Source organism: Callithrix jacchus, chromosome 17 (genome assembly GCF_049354715.1).
Source record: "Callithrix jacchus isolate 240 chromosome 17, calJac240_pri, whole genome shotgun sequence".
Classification (NCBI taxonomy): Eukaryota; Metazoa; Chordata; class Mammalia; order Primates; family Cebidae; genus Callithrix; species Callithrix jacchus.
The window spans coordinates 69,400,602-69,414,680 of NC_133518.1; the positions used below are offsets into that span (position 1 = coordinate 69,400,602).

Consider the following 14,079-nt stretch of genomic DNA (forward strand, 5'->3'; position numbering starts at 1 on the left):
AATTGTGAGTGATGACATGGTCTATTGGGTTGAAAGTACCAAAAGTAGTATGTCCCTGTTCACCAAAGCGACTCTGTTCTTCCTGGGGGAAGAGCAGATCCCCATGGAAGGAAGATTCCAGGCTGTCACCCTCAGAGCCATCTGGCCTTGATTTAGAAACACAGCTCCTTCAAAGCAAGGCCCCTTACTGCACCTGAATTTCAACTGGGTTCAAGCCTTCCTGTCAAGAAAATGATGCCTGAAATGCCATCCTGAAATTTGATAAGAGAAGAAAGAGTTTCAAGCAAAAATGGAAGGTCCTACGAAGAACCTCACGCTGGGGTTTGCAAAGCTATGCAGAAATTCCGATCCAGCACTTAGCAGCAGAGACGTAGCTGTCTGTCAGACATCAAGCCTGGTTTGCGAAGCTGTCAGTCACTGCTGTGAACTACATAGTCACTGCGTGAACTGGCCAGGACCCAGGAGGATTTCCACAAAATGAAAATCGAGCCAAAGCAATGCCAGCGAGTCCAGGGAACACTGGAATTCTTAATAATCCTGGTGTTCCAGGCCTCCAAAGCCACGTCAGGGCTCCACTCCCCCAGTCCCATGTCCTCTTTCCCCATCCTCTGGCTTTTGCCTCCTGCCCCTCTTTTCTTTATCAGACTTTGCATGATTGAATAAATTCTTCCTGGGTACCTAGTACAGACTGTGCCTTTCTCTCCTTCTTTCTGCCTCAAATTCATTTCACTACAAAGTTGTGGCCTTCGGCCTCCACTGGGCCTGACGTGCTACTCGGAATCTTCCTGCATTTCTCTAGTCAGTACTCTCCTGTCCTCCATACAAGCAACTGTCAATCTGCCCACTCACCAAAGCTTCCGCCTGGGCACCCCACCCCCCCGTTTTTTTTGAGATGGAATCTCACTCTGTCACCAGGCTGGAGTGCAGTGGCACAATCTTGGCTCACTGCAACCTCTGTCTCTCCTGCCTCCACCTCCCAAGTAGCTGGGACTCCATGCTCAGCTAATATTTTGTATTTTAGTAGAGATGTGGTTTCACCATGTTGGCCAGGATGGTCTTGATCTCCTGACCTCCTGACCTTGTGATCTGCCCGCCTCCACCTCCCAAAGTGCTGGGATTACAGATGTGAGCCACTGCAGCTGACCTCACCTCCTTCACAGTGAAAATAGAAGCCATTGGGCAAGACCTGCCTCACTCATCTACTGCCCACTTCCCCAACGTGGGATCCCTGCTGCTAAGATCACTATGGTAAGAATGTTAGTGGATGCTCAGGACCCCATTCCATACTGTGCTACTGCCTCAGGAAACCTATCCTGTGGGGTCAGTTTTTCCTTCTCTCTCCACATCTTTCTGCCAGTTTTTCTCCATCAGTATTTAATATTCTTCAAATTATCCCATCTTGAAAACAAACAAGCAGACAGACAAAACCCCTGTTCTCCCTGGGCTAGTCCTTCTGGTTCTCTTTTGCCTTCTCTGGAACCTCAGACCTCGCTATTGAAAGCAGGTGGACACTCATTGTCCTTCTCTTTTCTCTAATAAAATTAGGAATTAAGGATTAAAGCAGACTTGAGTCAGAGTTATTCTTCCCCTATCTGATTTATGTGATTCTGGGCACAGTATTTAATTTCTCTGCATCTCAGTTTTCTCAAGTAAAGTGAAATAAATATTAGTTCTACTTATTGGATTGCTGTGAATATAAAATACGGCAATATTGATAAAGAGCTTAGCATGGGGTCTGGCACACCATAAGCTATCAAAATGTGGCTATTTGATTTTTAAACTTTGTAATCTGGCTTCTTCCTTTGCCATCCCACCAGCATTGCTCTTACCAAAAATTTCATTATTGCTAAATTCAATCAAAGATGAGTTTTCAGACTGGGTGCGGTGGCTCATGCCTGTAATCCTAGCACTTTGGAAGGCCAAAATGGAAGGGTTACCTGAGCTCAGTAGTTTGAGACCAGCCTGGGCAGCATAGTAAAACCCCATCTCCATTAAAAACACAAAAAAAATTAGCTTGGGAAGCTGAGGCACTGGAATCACTTGAACTAGGGAGCCGAAGGTTGCAGTGAGCCCAGATTGAGCCATTGCACTCCAGCCTGGGAGACAGAGCAAGACTGTCTCAAAAAAAAAGATGATTTTTTTCAGAATTATCTCACTTTATCTTTTTGGCACAATTGGTGACATTTTTCCTTGTAAAACAAATTCTCCATCCACTTGTTGGTTTCCTTCTATCATCCCAGTACCTGCAGATGTCTCTCAGTTTCATCCCTCACCTGCCTATGTTTTATTCTTTACATTCTCTTAGTAATCCCACTTATTTCTACGGCTTCTACAAACTGACAATGCCTAAATCTAAATCTGCACTCTCAAACTTCTCCCAAGCTCTAGATTAAAACATCTAACTTCCTGTAGGGCATCTCTACTAAGATGACTCTCAGGTATTTCCAGCTGTCCCAAGAAGACATAATCATGTTCCCTATGTGTTCCTGCATGGACCATTATCACTCATCCAGCTGACCTAGAAACTTAATGACACGCACTTCCTTCACTCCCCTTCATGTCCAATTCCATTTCTACCTCCAACATGTGCCTCCATCCACTTGTGTATCTCCATCTATTGGGGCACTGCCTTGATTAGCACATAATTATCCCCTGTCTAAATTACTGTCACAAATTTCCAGCTGATGTATATGTCTCATCTCTTCTAATCTGCTCTCTACTCTGCAGCCAGGAAGAGCTGTATTTGTCTAGTTCATTTGAGTCAGACTTTTGAAAATACAGAAAAGCACAAAGAATGATAAAATGAACACTCATATTCCCACTACCCAGAATTAACAGTGATGTTTCTAAAACTAAAATCTTACCATATGGCTAGTCTGTAAAATGCTCATTGGTACCTCCTTGTCCTTAGGATCAAGTTCAAATTCAGTTGCAAAGTTGACATGACTCTCCACCAATTCCAGCCTCTTCTTACCCACACCTCCCACTCAACAAGGTGAAATCCAGATCAAAAACAATTATTTGTCTTCCTCCCAAAATGCCAAGCTCCCTCTCCCCTCCAGGCCTTTCCACTTTCGAGGAGGAGGGCATACAAGGATGAGAAACAGCCTGAGTAAGGAACAGTGCAGAAATAAACATAAGAATGTAGTTGGCAGTCAGCCCACAGAAGTGAGGTTCAGAGCAGAACCTTAGATCATGCAAGTGACAACATCACAGAATCTTAGAATTGCTTAGAAATTTATTTAAATCCAGCCCTCCTGCATCCATCCCTGAACTTACCCATCAAGCCTTCAAAGAACTTATATTTGAAAAGTAGTGAAGAACATGCACTATATGTTTTGCATGTTATGGCTTTTTAATGTACTCAAAGGAGAGTATATTATACATGGAGACAGATGATTATAATTCTCTAAGGCTCCTGGAAGGCAGAAATCTTTCCCCTGACATCTCTCCCAGGGCGTAGTGGTGATCTTTGAATGGAAAAGGAAAGAAGGTCGGTAACTTCAATTAAGTAGTCCTTTTCATGAAGACAGAGGAAGCATCCAAAGGTTTCTGGCAATTCCTTTGTTTTATGGAGATAGTTAAAAGGAAACCAGGAAGGAAGAGAAATCTTTTCACTTCTTGTGGCAGGCCTTGCAAATTGTCTTATTTCCAGGAAACACTGGTTTTCTGTTTTGCTACCCAGTTACAGTAAATAATCCCTAGAAAATAGCACAGGACTTGCAAACCAGAATTCTCTTATTTTAGTCTGTACTGAAGTCAGTCTCCAAAAATACCTGCATCGTTCAATGCCTGATGCCATTTGGATTAACAGAAAAATTACTGAAATACCAGTCTATTGAAAAATATGCCAGTATATTGAAAAATAACAGAAAAATTAGTGAAATGCCGGTATATTGCACAACCACACAAGTAGAAATATTCATGCAATGGGTCGCCAATGTGAAGGAAAATGGATTGTACACGTAAGCTGCCTAATCTACTAGGTTGTCATGGAAATTGCTTCAATTTTTTGTGGATGATTTGAGATGGAAGCTTTGTTGTGTTTTGCAGAAGTCAATAGTTGTTAAATGATCATACCTCTGCTTCTACAATGATTTTTGTAAAATATGAGAAGGAAACCAAAGGAACTTATTGCTGATTTTTCAAAGTACTAAAGAAAGAAAAAGAAAAGGAAATCTGTGGGTGAGTTCTGTATACGTTATGCGGAGTTTTTGTTGGGTGATTGATCGTCCTCATTACGTTAGAGAACCACCCACCCCGCCCACCATGGAAAACATTTATTCTGGAACATAGCTGACTTTCCAGTAAAGTGTAATATTTTCAAAGTGTTGCCATTTCCAAAAAAAAATGTAAAAAGTACATTGCCTTTCGGAACAGGTGTTTTGGAAAAATTAAACTTGTGTCAAAATGGATATTTTAATTTGTAATGGGAAGTTAACACAGATGGCTGTAATGAGGGCTCTAAACTGTCTTTAATTTATTATTTAGAACCTTATATCATTACACACACACCCGCAAAATGTGCGACCCTCCAAGCACAGTTCTGAGCAGATGTGCTCAAAGTGTCAGTAATACCTAAGTGATGACCTGAACTGCGTGGTAAAGTCAATAGAAGGTTGATGGAAATGTAGATTACAATGGAACAGGCTTTTGGAAAACAATCTCCGTGCAATGTACAGGCCCTGCTCTGCAGCGAGGGCATGGGCATGAGCACATAGACACACACACAGAGGAATCATTCAGAAGCACAATGAGGAAGTCAGAGCATGCGGGCTCATGCTTGTTTCTAGAAGCATCACCCACTGGAAGGGGCTGAGCTAATCCTTTATATCAATACAGTGGTTAGTATTTAGTACCAACAGGTACCATCACTGGTCCTTTAGAAGAATAATGTCATTTTATTCTCTCAACAGCCATATTTAGTAAATTGTAGTATCACTATTTTACCGATAATAAAATAGAGGTGTGCTTCATCACCAAACTATCATATGACCTTGGAAAAAGCAGCAAGATCATTTATTTAGGCATGTTTTCCAACCTCAAGAGAAAGCAATTTGGTTTTATGTCAGATTTATTCATTTATTTCAAGGAGTTTGTAATTGACATACAGACAATAGCATATTTTTTATCTCGTTAGATTCTTTCTTTGACAACCATAAGCTTTATTTGAAAAGCTGAGGACAAATATTGGGAAGAACGACATGGTACCAGGTATTAGAGGTAGGTAAGGATGGCAAGAAAATAAGCTAGAAACATCATCAGGGCCAAATCATGAAAACTCCAGGCACCATCTTAAGAAGGCTGGGCTTTATCCAGAGGATGATGAAGCACCTTTAAAGGACTTTCATCAGTGGCTACTTGATTTAACTCCAGAGCAAGAAGTAAAGATGGCAATGGCCCAGCACCTGCAGCATGAACCCGCATAACTTCCTCTGTAATATGTTTCTCCCTATACCCACCCCCATTTACCTTCGGCTGGTTTTTCCTTGAAGCTGGAGAATTTATTTAACTCAAAGCTATTAAATGGAAGTATTTCTTAGCGACACCACTAACACTAGGCTAAATGTAAAATTGTTCCCTCTTAAAAAATTAAAAATTACAAATATGTCATATCATAATAACACATTTGAGTATAAACAGGTCATTAAAAAAAAATGTAACGTGTGTTCTTCACAAGTGTTTTTTTTTTTTGGACAAAGAGAAAGTTCCTAATGAGAAAATGGATGCTTTTGGTGTGAGATAATCCAAAACAAACAAATAAATTCTCTCTCTCTCTCTCTCTCTCTCTCTCTCTCTCTCTCCTGCTTTCGAAGATTGAATGGAGAGTTGTTTAAAAGGGGTAGTAGAATATCTAAACAAATAATATCCCAAATATTTCCAATCATCAGCAGGAATTTCCAGTAGCATGTGCTGCAATTTCCCACAGGCAGATGAGAACCTCTAATTCAGAGCATAAGTTGAGCCTCCATCTATAAAAAAATTCTACAAGCAACAGCATGACCTGGCTAGAATAATGATGTATGACCTGTGGCTGAAAACATTCCACAGCTCAACAGATGGCTCTCTTCTGGGGCTTGAGACAGGCAGGCATCAGGCAATATCCTGACAAGAGTGAAATACTGACCCCAGGAGAAGAAAATCAGAGCCCAGGGAGATGGCATATCTTTTGAGAAGCACCATTTGCTAGGTGTGCCCTGCAGGAAGCTCCCCCTCAACACAGCAATGAAGCAATTGCTTTGCTACAGATGCATGTCAAGGAGTTCGTAAAACAAAACCATTGGTGCAAGTGAAATTCTATGATTTTTTTTAACACTGAGATATTTCAATTCTTGTTTGTCTCTGCATTCAGAAGCTAAATCTTGTTCCCACACATCTCTATCTAACCAAGGTATACTCCTCTGGCATATTCCAGCTCAAATTCCTTACATCCACAGTACAGATCCTCTTCTATACCACGGAGAAAAATAAACCATGGCTGTTACTGATGATGAGCCTGTGCCTGGTGCTATAAACAGCCTCACCCACTCACCCAGACAGGCACTGGGTTAGTGCAAAAGCAGGGCTTCCCCCTGCCACCCCCAATCCCAGACATATCCAAAACTGAATTCACTGTCCTCCCTCCAAAGCCCAATTCTCCTCTTAGTTCCACAAACAGACAAACAACTACAGCATCCACCCTCAGTTATCCGATCCAGAAACGTACAACTTGTTTTTGCTTCCTCTGTCTTCCCCAAGTCTCTGGCCAATAACCAAGCCCCGTCATTTTGACAACCAAATCTCTCCCGTCTATCCATTTTTCAACGGCCACATTCCAGGCCAGCTCCTCCCAGTCTCAGCCCTAAATCATGCAACCTGTAGCCTGAGTGATCCTTCCCAGCACAGCTCAGACTGAGTTTCTCTTGCTAACAGCCCTTCTAGTAGCTCTCCATGGCTTTTAGAATAAAGTCCAAAGTCTGTACCATGACTTAGAAGGCCCCTCAAGTTACAGCCCTTGCTTTTACTGGAATCTTCATCCCTCGCCATCGCCCCACCTATCACTGCATGCCCCAATGAGTCTGACACCATATGGCTCCCCCAAAGTACTGTCAGCAGGCCTGCCACCTGGCTGTTGCCTCAAACAAGCGTCCTCCACTTAACTGCTACTTGCCCTTGAAACTCAACTCAGCTTTCTCTGTCAGTAGGACGGCTTCTCTTCCCTCCTTCTGTGCCCTCCCTCTACGTTCTCAAAATGCTCTTTCAAGTCATAGACCTACCGCACCATGTTGGTGTCTGGGTCCTGGGAGTATTGCATCCCAAGATTTGGACTCAGAACTGAGAACACTTTAGGAACTTAAATATTTTTGAATGAATGAATGAACACTTCTTGAATAACTGAATGATGTACTGAATTAATAAATTGCATTCCAGATTATTCTGGCAATTGATAGCACATCTCTCTGCCTCCCCATACCATCATACGACTCCTTTCCTTCCTTGTCTCTTACTGACTTTGCCACTGATCTGGTTCCTAACCTAGTCCTTCCCTAGGCCCACTTCACTTGGTGTATGTGTGTGATAGCCCTGCTGTCACCCTTGGCATTTCCATGGTGTTTCTGAATTGACCTGCCTTCTTGCTTTGCTATCCTTTTTTTGAGTAGGGCTGGTCTCATAAAACCAATTGTTGGTCCCAGTCACTCGCTTGTCCTACGCCTGGGTCAGTCACCACTCCTATCCACCCTACTCATGAAATTAGTAGTCAACATTTTAATAAACACCCATAGTTCCCAGAGTCCTACCTCAAGACTCAGATGAAATTATACCTTTGTTGTTCCCTTAAATTGTGGCTGTGATGTTGAAGCAGGACACACACAGCTTTGTGAGCAGAAGTGTCTTCTGCTCCGCTGAGGAATGAAGATCAAAGCAGAGGTATGCACAGGCCCTTTGACCACGGGTGCCTCCAATGACACCACCATGGCATCAGCAGCCAATTTCTCATCTTCCTGTAGAAGAATCATATGGTTTTACGTCAGAGCTCTAGGTATCCATGCATACCCAGGGCTTAAAATTTTGGGAAATGTTTTCTTACAAACCAACTGTTGTGGGACAGTATAAAGGACAGTCATTGTATCCCTGCACAGAGGATCCTATCAATGTCAATGGCCCTTTGTAGGGCATGCTCAGCAGCCTCAACTGCCGTCCAGTTTGCTGCCAGGAGTCAGAGGTCCTCATGGCCAGGACACCACAGCTGAGCACAGCTCATCTAGAGTGTTTTCACACAGTACTTATACTCTGAGGCCTCTCCCATTCCACATCATCAGGAACCATCCCACCTCTTCAGGAACCATCCCCTGTCACTTCTGCATATGTTTTCCACTCACTTGAGTCTCGATTTTTGCCACTCTAACCTTGGTGCTGAGATCTTGGTCTTGATCTTGCCTCTGCCACTCTCAACTTGATGTTTACACATGGACTTCCAAGTGTGCGACATATGGCTTCCCTTTACGACTTTGATTGGCTCATCCTCTAGCTGAAGATTCCAACTCCATAGCATCAGCCTATCCAAAGGCCCCTGGAAAGAGAAGGAGGGCATGGTAGAGTCAAGCAAATAACCACCCTGCATTGCCAAGTGGGGAGCATGTTTCCTGGGGGTGCTCTTTATAGAGACCACTTTATCTTAGACTTGTGTAGACTGAGACCTAAGGCTAGTATTGGAAGACAGATATATTGCAATTGACTGACAGAATAAATCAGTTGGACTGTGAAAAGCATTCATCTCCTATTTTTGCCACCTCTAGATATCCTGGTATCCTTCCTTGAGGCATTTTTAATTTTAACAGTGTAATTCTTAAAACACACAAGGTGAAACTGAATATATCACCAGACGTTACAGATGTGTGAGCCAGCCTTTAAGGAAGAAGATGGACTCTTAATCTGAAAAGCTATTAAAAGTCATTTTTTTTTCCAGTCCCTTCACCTGCTCACCTGATTGATTTTAAGTGAAGATGTAAGATCTCAAGGAGAAGTGGGTGCATAAAATAGAATGCCACCTTTTCTTCTCCACTCTCTCACAGGTAATGATGCGGGAGTGTTGACCAGTATAGATAACCAGTGTAAATTAAGACTGTAACTGGGAGCCTATTAAAGGCCATCTCCACTTGCTCTTGCCTATTCCCATTCTTGCACAATACACAACACAACTTGAGAGAAGGCCAAAAAAATTATCTCTAGAAAACTCTAGAGATAGAGGGGAGAGGGGGAGGGAGGGAGAGAGAGAGAGAGAGCATCTCAAAGCTTTCCAGTTCCAGGAGTTACACCTTCTTTAAAATACCATTAGAGTCCCCTGAAATAAACTGCTTTTCACTGGAGCTTTCTTAAGGGATTTCTGTTGCTTGCCACCAAGAGATGTCTGCCCATGCCTGCATCTTCAATGTGATCTTTTATCATGATTCGTGTTTTCCTGGGTTAAGTGAGACCTTTGAGCAATCATGTATTTTAACAACAGCCCAATCCTTATAAATGTCCCAGATTCCCAGTGGTTTTATGACTGACATTTTATTACACAAATTACAACGCTAGAAACTGTATCCCCAGTTTTCAAGAGCCTATAACAAAATAGAGTTTGAGTCAAATATCTTTATAGTAAAGGAAGCAGAAAAGAAGCACTTTAAGCCCACTGAGAATAAAATTGATGTCAAAGGGCCCTTACAACTATACTTTCATCTCTGTCTTCCATATCTTTCCCAATCTTCTGGAATCTTTGATGGTGTTATTTTATTTTGTTTATGCTTTTGGAAGCAGTTGGGGAGGTAAGTGAGTTTGCGGGATTTGGGAGATAGAAAGTGACCATCAACTTTCTATCTTTGGTAACAATCTTTGACACCGAAATAATAAAATTGTGAAGGAGACACTTTCCTTCTTTTCCTTCCTCTGTAAACAAACATAGAACACAATCAAGTACATCAATTGCAGAAAATGAATGACATTTAAGAACAATGACTAGACAAAGCAAATGCATTGCAAAATACAACATGCCCAGTCAAATTAAATTTCACAGCAACAACAAATATTGCAGAGGATGTACTTATACTAAAAGAAATTTTTCTTGCAAGTCTAGAAACTTTAAATTACCTTCTTGTCTCAAAAGTTCAACTGAAGCTCCAAAGCTGAAAACACGGGGGCGGGGGGGAGCCAAACAAACCAATGTCCCTAAAATGAGCTCTAGACACACCTTGCCTTCAGTTCGGATTCTGCCTCAATTTTTGTGTTTAGGGTTTCTTAACTTTCCATCTCTTCTATATACCCCTGTCAAAGTCGTCTTCCTAAGAGTCCACTTCCACGTTTATCATCGCCTATAACCTGCAAACTCCTTCAGGGCAGGACCATATCCAATTCATCTCTGTTTCCTCAGAATCCTGAGACCACATAGAAAGTGTTCAATAAACATTCACTGAGATAGAATGTTTGCCACTGGCCTTTGGCCTCAATTCCAGATTTCCCTTCCTGGCTTTTTGATCGCTTTCTATCTCTAATCAAGCCTCAGCTGGATAACTTTATTTTTTAGTTCTTCTCAACAAAAGCATCCACGTTTATTAAGATTTTGTTTCTGCTATTTCCTAAACGAGCGCTGCCTCTCTGCCTGTGCTCATGTAGACACCCTTTCTGTAACACCTTACCTCTGCTCCCTGAAAGTTACGTGAACATACTTACTATCCAGTTCAGCTGGGCACAGTGGCACATCCCTGTAGTCCCAACGACTTGGGAAGCTAAAATGGGAGGATGGCTTGATTCCAGGGAGGTCAAGGTTGTAGTGATCTGCGATCATGTCACTGCAATTCAGCCTGGGCAACAGAGTGAGACTGTCTCAAAAAAAAAAAAAAAAAAAAAGGGGAGAAAGATCCACTTCAAGTACCTCATTCTTTAATTGTTCCTTCAAGTACCTCATTCTTTAATTGTTCCATGCAATGCTGTCTCGGTTTCATGAAACTTCTATATTAGAAGTTAAAGCAAAGTTTCACCTTCAGTAGTTGGTCCTGCTCTAAGATCCTTAAAATAGAGGACTATGTCACAAATCTCTCCTGTCTGGCCCTATAGTACAATGCTTACCCAGTGGACATGGTCCACAAACAGGAAATGGTTGTTATTTCCATTGCATCTAGCACAATTCGTGGCTTAAAACCTCCCACAGCAACTAAGGAACAAGATATTGGAGGTTTTTATTGTTTGCCTTGTCAAGTCTTATCTATCCGATATCCAAATGCTCTGATTTAAAACAGGCTACTGGGGGCTGGAATTTGAATTGCCTTAGTTAATGGCTTTCCAGAGGCCTAACCGTATGTGCTAAAGATAAATTTTTAAAACTCCACACTATGGGCCAGCCATGATGGCTCACACCTGTAAAATCTGCACTTTGAGAGGCTAAGATGGGAGAATCACTTGAGCCCAGGAGTTGAATACCAGCCTGGACAACAAAGCAAGACCCCTGGCTCTACAAACACTAAAATAAATAAGGAATATTAGCTGGGAGTGGTGGTGCACACCTGTAGTCCCAGCTACATCAGGAGGCTGAGGCGTAAGGATCACTTGAACCCAAGAATTCGAGGTTATAGTAAGCTATCTATGAACATGCCACTGTACTCCAGTCTGGGTGACAGAGCAAGACCCTACCAATGATAAAGTAAAAACAAATAAATAGATAGATAAATGAATAAATCTTTACTTCAGACAAAAAGCAAAGCTCAGGAAATTGTTTAGGGAAAGGGTTAATAGCATGGGGGTTTAATCTTGACCCTTCTACAAATTTTAATCAATCCAACACATTTTTTTATGTCACATCTCATTTTGATGTGCATTTGTCAGACCAAGAGAAATTGGCATCTTCATATTTATCTGAAATTTAATTTCTTCTTCTTTCTTCTTCTTTCAATGATAGTTAATATTCTGATTTGGGTTCAGTTTGAAATCCTAGCTTGAGATATAGTTTGGGGAATAAATAGGGGTAGTCACTGAGGTATTGGTGTTGGAAAGACAGACCAGGGAATGTGGTAGGTGTGACTACCCAACTGAGTTTGTCAAAAAAAATATGGATTTTCATAGTTAATTATCCAGAATTATTCATTTAGCAGTGGCCAAGTGAACCAGAAATGAGCAATTTAAAGTCTAATCTTAAGCCCTCTGCTCACATTTGATGTTATAGGATTTTTGTTGGGATAAACTAAATCATGTTTCCAAGAATCAAACATATTGGTAAGTGGGAAATTTCCAGAAGGCAATATCAATAAAGCTGTGTCTGCCACTCCAATCTGACACAAGGGAGAGCGGCTGCACCGGGTTCTGTGTAGAACTGATAGTGCTCCAAAATGACGAAATCATCGCATCTGCTCTGACTGGGTATAAATTGTTTAGAGCAATTTCTATGGCGACCGGGCCAAAGTCAGCACGATCAGCTGCAGATTGGAGAGTCAGAAATGTCGACACAGAGTTCAACGTGAAGCAAACAAGGCACGTTGTTATAAGTCACACAGCTATCATATTAGCTTTACACGGAAATAATTTTCAGAGATGCCAAAGGGTTAGGATATCCCATTCACCACTTCACTATGGCAGAATATACTAGGACACAAGGCATTTTAATACTGTATCCAAGAACTACTGAGTATATAGGACTCTGCAAGGAGGAGTCATAATGTTTTATTGGCCCCTGGTTTGGGATTATGAAATCTATGCTCGTTTCTCCATATATCAAGAGAGAAGCTCAAGGGGTAAAACTCCACCATTGTGAGGTCTCATTTCAGCTCTGACATCCTAGAACAAGAATAAAAGAGAGGCAATGATGCTTCAGTCACTCTTAAATTTTTATCATCAAAATAATAACAATGATAACAGTAATAAGAGTTAACATTTAGCAAGTGCTTCTCTATATCAAGGACTGTATTTAATACTTAACCCAACCCCATAAGATAGGGTGGATCATTTAGGAAGTAACTCACGGCTTGGCATAATCTTTCCAGAGACCTTTTGTGTCCCTAGAACTTCCTGAAGATGCTGGTTAGAGGCAGCGTCCATGCTGTTATGGAAGTGGTGCTCATCACTAACCTCAGATGTAATGTACAGTGTGAGTCCATCTTGGGCTTCCTTTTTTCTTCATCATTTCTTCTTCTTTGGTCTTGGTTAGATAGCTATGTAGCTATAGGAACTAGATTAGCCTATGAGTGAACCCCATTACATGTTGAATAGGAACATATCCAAACTTAGCCAAACTCAGTGCTCTTACAAGATGTAAAGAAGGAAAGCTAGACAAAGGAAATTTATTGTTATTTATTGGATGCCTAGTTTACTGGATGCCTAGTTTAAAAAAATTTATTGAATGCCTAGTTTAAAAAAAAATAAAAATCTGGCCCACTAGTTAGGAACTACTCAGATCTTGGAAGGACTCTGAAGAATTCTTGTTTTAGAGTTGTGCTATTCTCAAATAGCTATTTTTATGACTAACTTCTATTCTGAGTAATAAATGAAAAAAAGAAATTCTTGAACTTTTCAGCGAAACAATTGCCAAGATTTGCTTTATCATAGTGACTCACAGAATTACATCTACATCGTCCTGACCTCAGAAGTCTTCATTCTGTTTTGGAAAGTAAATAAACTGAAACAAGATATTGTTCTTTTCCACTAAAGAGATGTTCAGTGTTCTGTTCAGGGACAAGATCAATCCATTTTATATGGTAATTGCATTTGTCACCATTGTTCTTATCTGTATCTATCTCTCCATTTTGAGTCTGGGGTCTTAGACAATTGGCTAAAAGTCAAGCATTCAGCTGTTCATTCATTGGCAAGTTGCACTGCCTTTTCTCCTTGTATTAGTCCTTTCTCACAATGCTATAAAAAACTGCCCAAGACTGGGTAATTTATAAAGGAAAGCGATGTAGTTGACTCACAGTTCTGCAGGGCTGAGGAGTCCTCAGGAAACTTATGATCATGACAGAAGGGGAAGCAAATACATCCTTCATATGGTGGCAGGAAGGAGAAGCGCTAAGCAAAAGGGGGAAAGCCCCTTGTAAAACCTTCAGATCTCACTCACTATCATGAGAACAGCATGAGGGT

The 14,079-nt window shown here is 41.3% G+C and overlaps 1 long non-coding RNA gene across 1 annotated transcript; it reads right to left on the reverse strand.

Moving 5' to 3' along the window:
- Window positions 1-5,056: 5,056 nt before the first annotated feature.
- Window positions 5,057-8,551, reverse strand: LOC144580028 (uncharacterized). The gene is made up of 2 exons (XR_013528915.1): window positions 8,388-8,551; window positions 5,057-7,982 (listed from the first exon to the last, which is right to left on the reverse strand). It is a non-coding gene; the product is annotated as an uncharacterized LOC144580028 (long non-coding RNA).
- Window positions 8,552-14,079: the final 5,528 nt, after the last annotated feature.